Source organism: Balaenoptera physalus (assembly GCF_965194825.1).
Source record: "Balaenoptera physalus genome assembly, chromosome: 12".
Classification (NCBI taxonomy): domain Eukaryota; kingdom Metazoa; phylum Chordata; class Mammalia; order Artiodactyla; family Balaenopteridae; genus Balaenoptera; species Balaenoptera physalus.
Window position 1 is genome coordinate 14964335 of NC_138897.1, and position 11853 is coordinate 14976187.

Below are 11853 nucleotides of genomic sequence, written 5' to 3' on the forward strand. Positions count from 1 at the left end.
TTGCAATTGGCATCTTTATGTAGCTTTCTTTGTATAATTACCTTCTTAATATAAATTTCCCAGAAGTGAGATCATTGTCTTAAAACAGCAGCTATGTTATAGTTCTTGAGATACATTTCCCTGTTGTTTTCTAATGTGTTTTATCATTTTGCTATGCCACTTGGATGCACAGACATTGAGTGAAACATTCCATATATGTTGGCACTACTCATGTTTTCATTCTAGTCCCCCAGAATACCATTTGGACAGAGAATATGGGTATGCTTACTTATATTTTTGTTATAGAAAGTGGTGTGCTTATTTTATTTTATTTTTCTTTGAAAGATAGGATATATCTGCCTAGGATATGAGCAACCTTTTCTTTTGCCTTTCCAGATTTTAAGAATTGTACTGTTACCAGGTTGCACATGTTGTATTAGTATTTGATAATAGTAAATTTTGCTACTTAACTGTATACTGACATATATAACTTCTCTTTTTTTTCCCTAGAGGAAATAAAGTCTAGTTCCAGTGTTTGCAGTACTCTTAAGTTATCGGCTTATTCATACCTTTTATTTTATTAAAAAAGTGACATCTGAAGGATTTTCTGCCAACATTGTAGTTTTTATTTGCTTATGCAAAGCTGTGTAGTGACATACTGAATAACAATAAACATTGTCACATAATTAGTTTAAGGAATCAATTGAATTAAACTGGATTATAATCATAAAACATTCACGACTACTCTTCTTAGTATCGGTGAAGAAATTACAGAAACTGTGAGTGTTGGATTAGTCTGATCCTTGAAAATTAAAACGGTTAGATTTGCTTCCATTATTATTAGATAATAATACATTGATACTGATTAATGAGCTGTGAACAATGCAATGATTTAGAAAAAAAGTATGACAAGACCAGATAAACAAAAGGATCTATTTTAATTAGAATAATATAATCATTGATACACCCTCAAGGTGTACTTGCTTTCATTTAACTGACCTTCTTCTATCTCAGCATTGCTATATTAATTGGGATGACCTTATTCATAGAGAAAATAATATGCGAGGAGAGGGTGGATTTCTGCTCTCACTCCGCTGTTATTGAGCTGGGTATTGTAGAGGATGTCATCGAACCATTTCTTTGTGTATAAATTTGCCAGTTCTCAAATTCTATATTCATATGGTGAGGAGTAAGTATTAGTATGAAACTATGATCATGGAAAAATTGGAAATGGGTGAAGGCTCACCGTTTTCTTGAGGGGCACAAAAAAGTTAGTACAAAACAGCTTTCTTTGTGAAGTGATTTAGAGGGTATGTTCAGGTGTAATTTGACCACTCCCTGTGTTCTCAGAGGATTACTCTCTAATCTTAAAATAGATTGCATAATTACCTATGTAATCACTAATTGTCTTCATTTTGCTTATTTGTTAACAACAGGAAAGATCAGCATTCATATGTGAGTCCTAAGTGGTTTGCCCCTCAACTTTTATATACTGGGTAGGACTTCTGGGGTGGGGTACAATCAAAGGCATTTCTCAGTGAAATTAAGCCACTTCTTGCCAGCAAACTAATCTAACGAGGGCTCTAATAAATCCACCTGGACTGAAACTTCCTTCAAATAAAGCAATTGTGTACAATAAACAACTAAAACGTCATAAATCATTTGAGATTGAACTGTCCACGATGGAAATTGCTTGACAACCACTCCTCCCTGCGAACCCCCTCGCAGTGTTTCTACATAAGTCTGCCCGTGGAAAGAACAGTGAGATGATGCTGGGAAAAAATGAGGGATGGGTGTGCTTCTAAAACACTTGCTTTCTCAGTGATGACCTTAGTCATTACCTTACCTTAGTATTACCCTTTTCAGTTTTCTGTGGTCTGGAAACCACAGAAAACTGAATTTGCATTCAGAAATTTTAATTCTGCCCTGTATTAACATATATTTGGCTAATTTCTTTGTTCAGCACACATTTATTGAGTAATTAATATATGTCATGTTGATGGAGGGTGAGTGGGGTGGACTAGATAGATTGGTATGGACTTTTCCCAGATGAAGCCAGAGGTTGCAGTAAATCCTGGTCAGAATTTTTGCCCACAAGCATGGTGTCTTGTCTAGTAGGCCTGAGAGAGACCCCATGAACTTTCTGTGGGCACCAAAGAACATCTAAGATCTTCTGGGTTACTGAGAATGATGTAGAGTAAATGTCTCAGTTTCCTTAGTATAAAATGGAGAATTGATGTGAGAATTAAATGAGTAGAAAGATGTAGAATATTCCAAGCTTCGAATAGTCCCTGGCCTATAGAATATAGGAAGTGATCAGTATGTATGTATGTATGTAGGTGTGTAGTCATAGTATAGAATAGGGAAAAAAATGGACTGAAATTTACCCTAGCTACACCTTACTATGGGCATTGCAAATGCCAGGTTAGGAAAGATTATCAACTAACACCAAACCTGCATCTTAATTATAAATACCTCTGTATATTTTTGTGGTGTATGTGTATGTGCATGTACACCTACAGTTCATTTCAAAGGTCAAAGGTAGCTCTTTGCCAGTACTTTTTAGAGAAACCCTTAGTTATATAATCCATTTACTCATATTTAAATACAAGTACCTGAAATGGTTCTACTCCTCTGATACTACAGCCACTAACTTCTTGTAGGTTCCCCAGTTGGGTAGACTCCATTGCAAAGTCTTATTCAACTGATATCCCAGCAGAAAGCCCCCAAAATACTTAATTGGACATTATTTAATTGCTCTTTCAATTGATAAAGAATAATGCACATTCACTGTCCTTATTTAGTGGATTCCTTCTTTAAAGTAGAGGTCTGAATATTGTCCCCTGGCTATGAATCAAATATTCCTAATAGATCATTGTATATTCCTATTAAATATCTCTTGAACTATACCACAAAATATCTCTCGGTCTACAATTTTTTCTTGAAAAGAAAAATGTGGCATGTGTTTAGTCTGTAAGGTCAATTTAGGGGGTTTAAATATGCAAAGTTACACATGTCAGGGAAAGAAGAGTGGTTTCTGATCTAGAATTCCCTGTTCTCTTTTTCCCCCAAAGATCTTGTATTAGTGTTGCTCATTTTCATGCATTTCTCAAAGTGTGAAAATTCAATTACCAGGATGCCTCTAGCCTAATCGTTGTCTTTGACCTCAGCAATGTGTTGTGTTTTGGGAAAGAAAGTGAGACGTATTAATGGGGAGTTGGGATTAAGGCTCAGCTTCCTGCCATGTCCGTAGGAGTGCCGTACTCAACATTCTGCATAGATGGCCAAGGGACTTTCAGGAGGAGACCTGTCCATGAGTAAAGGCATAGGATGGAATATGGATGTCATACTGAAGACATAGTATATAGTCTGGCTGTTCAAAAGCAGAAATTAATTGCGGAGCAGTGGGATATTTGGGTGGAAAAGAACTGTGGAGGGAGAAAAAATTTGAATACCAAGAAGGTGAATGTGGACTTCCATCGGTGGTAGCGGGATAGAGACTAGGGCAGAAATCTCAAGACTTTGAGGAAGGAATTAGTAGTTTGATCTAGATTTACTGTTTGGCCATTCCTGTGGTGGACAATTGAGAAGCTCTGAATATGAGGAGAAGGTAATCTATATGAAAAAATGCAGCTGTAGATTCGGATAATTTGACACTGTTTAGTACTAAATCAAAAATGAAATAAAAATAAAAATGAAACAAAAATAAAAATCCTCAATGCTCTAGATAACAAACTACAGTAGTTGTGTCAAATCTCTCTGTATTTGCCAAAGAGATAGAGGAACTTCAAGGACAAATACCTAGTGTGTTGCCCTCAAAGGACTATAATATATATTGGCTTGTGTTATGCTCGTAAATGAGAAAGGGAGCAGCCATTTGCAAAAATAAGGTGTTATAAATATGCCACTGGTTGAAGAGGAGGAGAATAATGCAGACCCACTGTTTGTTACGGGCCTGTGGCTAACAACATAGTTCTCCAAGTCACTGTGTGACATCACCTGTAAATTGAGGACATTCATCTAATGGGCTCAAGCAAAAGTAAATTGCTGTTTCAGGTAATGCTACATGACTAAAATGAAAAAGAATGAACTAAACTACCCCTTATTTAGTGACTTGCTACTTCTTACCACCTCCCCATAATTCTAGAAATTTCTCTATTTCTTTTGGGTTCTGGAAACAAGAAAGTATTAGGTGGCTCTATAAACGTTTAAATGCTTACAATATTCGTTGTTCATAATACTAAAGGAGCAGTGGGGAGCAAGAATCAGGGAAAAGAGGGAAAGAAAGCCCATATATTCCACATTTCACAGCTCTAAGGAGTCAATAAAGGTGCGAGCATTTATTATAGAGTTTTGGGGCAATGCACTTTTATTTGATACATTTCCTATTAAAAAATTAATGAAAGTGTTCTAGAAAAATAGAAAAAGAAGAAAATAATATTTATTCCTAATCCTATCGCCTCTATATTTTGATGTCTATAATTCCATTTTCTTTATCATGTGTGTATGTGTGTGTATTTACAGTGGGGTCAGATGGTACATCTTGTTTTATAATTTGACTTTTTTATATCACCTTAATACTTTTCAAAAATAGACTTTAGTTTTTAGAGCAATTTTAAGTTCACAGCAAAATTGAGTACCACCCTTACTGCAGTCTTCTCTCTCAGCCTCTCATCCTTTAAATGATGCATATTCAAATAATGAGGGCCTCATATTTTATACCAGTTTATCCTTCCCTCAAACAATATCTTCAGAAATACTCTGCTATACTCCATGTCCCCATTTTCTTTTAAATAAACACAATGTATTAATCATGATCCTCTGCTGTACAGAATTCCACCTGGAGCTGTCATTCACCCCAATCAACTGAAAATATTTGAGAGCCTTCTCTTGTGCTCTTCCCCTTCCCCCAACAATTTCATACATAATCCATGGGTAATTCTACTGTACTTTTTTATGACTGAATGTATCCCTGATCAGGAAGTAGCAATCACAGAATAATAAGGGTAATCACATCAAGGAGGGCTTTGTTGTTTCGTCTGTGGAGCATGCCTGTTGAAACCCACACCTGCTCCAAATCAGGAAATGCTTTCAGGTTGTCAAATATCAATTGTCAATGACTTCCAATGGAACTGTACTAAAAACAGAGTTAATGTGTTTCCTTGAAAAGTTATCTGAATTGGCTTGTCCATAGTTATCCTCAATTGTTTTATAGGGAGGAAATGTATACCGTATCACAGAAATAGAAAAATGAAAATGAGGATTTATATGCATCTTTTGCTTCTCTTTCAGTCTAAAGAACAATTTTCTTTTGGTGGGTGGCTGTTTAAAGGAATAACTTGAATATATATATCAATATTTTTGTCTTTCTGAGTTATTTAATCTCAATATGCTGAAGCTGTTGAAATTTGGAATCCTCATAGAACCTGAAATACTAAAACCAGAGTGGATACATATTGACTTAATAGCTTTTCTTTGGCATTATTAGAGAACTCTTAAGTCTCATAATTCAAGGTTATCCCCAAAGAATGTTATGTTTTTGTTCTACAATGAAGTTACTGTCTTTAAATGTCAAAACATAAGACATATTTCCTAGGAAAACTGGGCAAAATAACTTCTCATTCTAGTCTATGCAAACAAGACTATGAAATTGTTTTTCAACGTGTCTCTAAATCCTGTTTAATCGATAATTTATGGTACATTACCTTTTGATCCCAAAACATAGAACTATTTTATGTATGATTCACGTGAAATATATTAACGTTTGTTCTCAGTTAAGAAAAGAAGTGAGATTTAAAATTTGTAAAATGGTTGACTGTTAGATAAAGTTGGTGAATAAGGCAACGTTATAGAAATTTCAGAGAAAAGACCCGCTCTCTGTCTAATTCTTCTTTTCAGAGTCTAACTGATCTTTTCGCCTCTTTTGCCCGCTCACATCTTCCTTCACAAAAGCTGCTGTTCAGATTGATGGGGACTCTCCATCCAGGAGACACACAAGGGGTGAAGAGTTGAACGAGGACGGGGTTGATGATAAGCAATCAGAAATCCTGCATAATTAAATGATGCTTTGCTGGCTTCAGCTGAGAGCATTTTAAATGATTCTAATGGGCATTAGAGGTCCTTGATGAGATCTTAGTCAGCTGTGATATTATCCTAAAGGAAGTCTTCTGTGATGTCTGGAGAAATACAGTTTCAGAGATCAGATTGAGTTGCAGCTATGATCATTTTTGTTAGCAGTCAGTTTGCCTCTTTAGATGGCAAATTGGGATTCTTGGACACGGGATTGCCTTTTTCTCATATGGCCTCCGGCATTTTTCACTTTTCTAGGCTGATTTCCCGAGTTTAAAGGATCAGAAGTCAGCTTTTATTAGAATCTTATGATTCAGCAATCATTTATTGTTTGCTTGCAAAGAACCAATCATTGTCCTAAGGCTTAGAGGGTCTAAAACAAACAGAAACATCACCTGCAAATGTTTCATACTATATTGGTAATAAACAAACACTAATTAAATAATAACAAATTATGTAAAAAGTTGGAATTTGTTCTTTACCCGTGTAAACTTGAGTTGGTTACCCATTGTCCACTGGCTGGCATTCATTTTTAATGGAGGAGAAATGTGCTAACCAAAAATAACAAGCATGTAACTTTTTGTCTGTCCATTTGTCTCATTGCCTATGCTTTGAAAATGATCTTTTTCTCTTATTTTATTATAAAAATGCATACCCCCTTAAAGATATCTCTTATGTATCTATTATATATTTGAGTATCTTTACTGATAAATATTACATTTTAGTGAATAGTAATTATAATGAAATCTAGCAAAAATAGGAAAGTACAAACTCCCCCAGATGCATACGCACTGGCCCACTGTTCAGTGGCGGCAGCAGGTGGGAGTTGTTAGGGGTGCGGGTGCTCCACGCAGTTGGCAATCTGCATGTAACTTACATAGCCCTCCGTATCTGCAGTTCCTCCATAAGTAACTGGGTTCTTCAGTTTTCCCAGTTCTGCATCCATAGATTCAGCCAACCATAGATTGTGTAGTACTGTGGTATACACTATTAAAAAACAAATCCGTATACAAGTGGACCTGCACAGTTCAAACCCATGTTGTTCAAGGGTCGACTGTTGATTTGTATGTTTAAAAAAATTGAGGTACAACTATAACCCCAAACTTTGCCGTTTTAAAAACATCTTTATAGGGTAATATATTTCAGATTCAGCTTATTCTTTTATAATGTCTGCATTGTATTTCATTTTATGGTTATATTATATTGTATAATTTGATATCCTTTTGATAGACATTTAGACTTATTCTCATTTTCGATAACATTAACATCATTATACATATGCAAGAATTTCTATGAAATATGAAGGGCTGCTGTATGCAAACGTATTTTAGAGATATTATCCAACTGCCCAACAAAAATGTTATGCCAATTTATACTTCCCCCAGTTACATTTGAAAATACCTGTTTCCCCTACTAGAATGTTGGCTTTTTGAGGGCAGAGCCTTAGTTGCATCTTCACCACTATTTCTGGTCATATTACTTGTCTACTTAAATCCCCACAGCATCTTCTCATTGTCTTACACAGTCTGCTTCCGGTTCATCTCTCCACCTCATCCCTGCGGTTCCCTTCTTGCCCTCTCTTACTCCAGCCACACTGATTTTTCTTTTAGTTTCTCAAACATACTTGCTCCCCCTTACCTCATGCTTTTGTCCATACTGTGGAATTTGCTAGAAATTACTTTCCTCTCCTCTTTGCCCTGCTGTTTTCTCCTCATTCTTTAAAGTTCAGATCAGATGTTAATTTTTTTTTTTCAAGGTTGAAAAACTATCCTGCGTGAAAAATATATTTAGAAATCATGTGAATAAAAGAAAAAGAAAACATTATTGTGTTCAAGGAAAGGTTAAAGTCCTCATAATGTGCCGTCTAAATGTGGTCACTCATTCCTCCTGGAGCCGCTCAGGAAAAGGGAGTTCTTTCTTCCGCCCACCTCACTCATTATACTGTGTTTTTACCCAACAGTATGCATTAAGGCAAACAAATCCTTTTCTGAAGAGGTCTTAAAGAAACTGTGGACAAACAGCAAACTTTTGGCATTAAAACAGGTTAACACATACATAGCCTTTAGAATGTACATTAAGCATATTTCTCTTGGACTAGTGACAAGAAAAAGATGAACATGCTTGTTAACAATGTCAAAAAGTTTAAAATTCAGTGTTCAAGCAATTCCTAACGATGCTTCTGTAGCTTTAAGCTCTAAACAGTATAGAATTTATGCAAATGCACTAAAGAATTCAAGCTTGGCAAATTACACCCAAGCAGGTTATTAAACTATATATACAGAAAGTAAATGATAAATACAGAATTAAAAGAGTCCTTCGGTTTTCCTTATAGCCTTGAAAATTGACAAACTTTTGAGGACAGTTCTATAATATTAAACATTAGGTAACCACAGGTGTGGGGAAACCTAACTACACAAACCGATTTAAAATACTCAAGATGACTTTGTAGTGTTCAATACAATTCAGTTCGTAGGTAAGGGCACAAGACAACATTTAACAAAAATAATCACATCAATTGACCTAGAAATTCAATGCAAATAGATATGAATACAATCTCCAAAATCTGTGTTTTTAAGTGAACATTAACCATTTATTCAAAGTTATACAAGAATCTGAAGGATTAAAGTCTTCTTCTGTGACATAAAGCCATTTGGAAGAGTTTCATGTCTCAGCTGAGCAGGAGGAGAGGGTGAAAGAGTAGGTGAGGAGCCCCTTCTGGGCAGCGAGACAGTAAAAGCAGACTCAACAGCAGCCCCCACCGGCCTGCTCTCCTCCCTGACTGCCTGCGTGCGTGGCGTTAGTAGCAGCGTGCTGAGGGCCAATTTTAATGCCATTTGCCTCATTATTAATGTCAAAGACTCCTTCTTGGATTTTTTCATAAATTTCTTTTGCTGTATTAATAAATGCCTCTTCTACATTAGAAGCAGTCTTAGCCGAAGTTTCCATGAAGATAAGTCCATGTTCTCGTGCTAAAGCTTCACCTTCTTTTTTTACTTCTCTTCTAGATTCCAAATCACTTTTATTTCCAATAAGCATAATGACCATGTTGGAATTGGAATGCTGGCGGGCATCTTCTAACCAGGTTGTCAAGTGGTTGAATGTGTCTCTTCTTGTAATATCATACACTAGTAAAGCCCCTGCTGCACCTCTGTAATATGACCTTGTGATGGAACGAAAGGACTCTTGCCCTGCTGTATCCCAAATCTGAAGTTTTATCTGTTTCCCATCAATGGTTATCATTCGAGCACCGAACTCTACACCAATAGGAAGGTCATGTACTGGCTGAAACCTCTTGTCTGTAAACTGTAGCAATAAGCATGATTTACCAACACCTGTGTCGCCGATGATAATGTACTTGAAGAGACAGGCGTGCGCCATGGCCGCGGCCGCTCGGTGCCCGGGCGCACGGCTCCTCCTCCTGCTCGGGCTCCTCCTCCTCCTCCTCCGCGCCCCTCACCCCGGCGCCGCTCGGCCTCGGAACGCCAGGCCCCGCCCGCCGCAGCCGCCGCCGTCGTCGTCAGACGCCGGGCGTGAGGGGCCGAGAGGAAGCGGGACAAACCGACACCGTCTGAGCCAAGAAAGACAGCGCCCAGCGGAGCCCGGCTGAACAATCAAATGTTAATTTTTCAAAAGAAAATTCTCCTGCCCTAATGAGGTTAGTTCTAAAATTATTAACTCCCGTAGAAACCACAATGTCTCCTTCATAGGCATTTTCACTATTTAAGTATATATTTTGTTGTGTGTGCTCTAAAATGTTTGTCTCCTCTGCTAGAATGTAAGCCCCATAATGGCGGGAACCATTCCTGTCCTATACACCAGGAACCACCAGTCTTCAGCAAACCACCTCAAACATAGTAGATGCCCCATAAATGTTTGTTGAAGAGATGAATGTACCCTTGGTATCTAGCAAGACACCTGGAACATAGTAAACACTCAATAAATCATTACTGAGTAGAATTATTTATGCTTTTTCTTATCTCTTCTCAATACTATATATTATATTTTAAAAATTCAAACCAACCTAATTAAAGGTAAAGCATCACAATTTGATTTTCACTACTTTAATAATAGTGAGCTCTGTTTTCCTGTTTGTTGTTTCACGTTTATAATTACATTTATTTTCTTTGGTGAATTCCTTATTCTTGTTGTTGACCCATCTTTCTGCTAGGATAAAGAACAATGTCTCTTCTCCAGCATAGATGAAAATGTGAAGGCTGTTCTAGCCTGTAGCTTAGGCTACGGTGTTTCTGCTGCCCCACTCCCACAGCAGCTCAGGGAAGAAAAATACCCTCCCATTCCTACCACTATTATAAAGATTACAAACTCTGCTTCTAAAAGTGCTTGAATGGCTTTCCAAAAACCAGTTTTTTACATTTTACTCTCTTGTCTTCATAGGACTCAGAAACAAGCCCTTTCCATGTCTTTGTCGTAAGAATTTTTGATATCTGAAATGATGCTAGTTATTTATTTGTTTGCTTGTTTATTATTTGTTATTCTCTCCTCGCCAACCCCAATAAGAAGGAATTGTTTTGAAGACAGGGACTCTATATTTCTTGTTCATTGATGTCTTCATTGGCAAAAATAACAGTACCTGGAACGTAGTAGGTGCTTGATAATTATCCATTGAGTAACTGAGTGGCTGGCCTGTCTAAAGAACATTCCAAGTTACAGGCATCATGATGGTGAAAAAAATCATCTGTCTCTCCCAATATTGAGAGTTTATCCAAATCTGTGCTCCTTGGTCATCACTTTCTTCGGGATGAGTTTTCCCCTGGATGGTTCTTAGTTTTTTAGGCAAACAGAACCCATCCAGGTACCAGACCCAGGCGAGCATAGGTCTACTGTGGTCCTGGGAAACGTTAAAGCAGAGTGGGGATGGCTGTGCCCCCAGGGGGTGACCTGGGGCTTTCAGGCTCTGGATCAACCCCAGAGTTAAACGTAGCTCCACTGCATGCCAGCTGAATAACCTTGGGCAGTTTAGTTAACCTCCTGCTGCCTGGTTTTTCTCAACTGCCTAATAACTAACTTTACTCAGGTGAACTAACAAGAGTGCCTGCCTCATGTAGTTAGTGTGAGGATTAATAGGGGTAATATATGTAAAGCACTTAGAGCAGTGCCTGACACATAGTAAGTGCTTGATAGATGTTATTATTATTATATTAGTCTGAGCTCTTAGCTAGAGTTATGTATCTGTTTCCCTCTCTTGAGGTTAACAAGGAATCTGCATATATAAAGGTGGTGGCCAAGGTAGAGAGGTTTTGTTTGCAAATTACTGCCCAGGAATTATTATTTTCTCAAGCCCTTTTATGTAAAATGCCAGACAGTTTTAGTTTTGATTTTTTTTCTACAAGCGCCTGTGTTGGGAATAGGCATTATCCTATTTCATAGAAAAGTCTGAGGAATAGAAAGGTTCAATGATTTGCTCAAGGACATAACAAATGAATGGTGACTGAGAGATGGAAATTATATGACTTCTAGTCCACTGCCCCAGACAAGGCTCATTCTATTTAGATGTTATGTTCATACTTAATATTACAGAGCCAAACGACCTGGGCTCATCTCACGTTGCCTGTGTCATAGCAGTATGCAGATGGTGAACGTAAAAGGAAGGTTATAAGTCAAATGTTGTATCATGGACAGAAAGACTATAAAATTGAAACACGATCCTTTCTATTATTCCACTTCTATTTGAAGTCAGTTCTTTCTCTGTACTCACATGAAAATACTACTTATTCGCTTTGTAGAGAAAGTATATCCTAGTTTGAAATTATTTCTGTCAATTGCAAAATAAAGTTATCAACTATA

The 11853-nt window shown here is 37.2% G+C and overlaps 1 pseudogene across 1 annotated transcript; it reads right to left on the minus strand.

The window, feature by feature from the left end:
- Positions 1 to 8616: 8616 nt before the first annotated feature.
- Positions 8617 to 9661, minus strand: LOC309639976 (ras-related protein Rab-2A pseudogene; annotated as a pseudogene). Its single transcript has one exon. The product of its transcript is annotated as a ras-related protein Rab-2A pseudogene (transcript).
- Positions 9662 to 11853: the final 2192 nt, after the last annotated feature.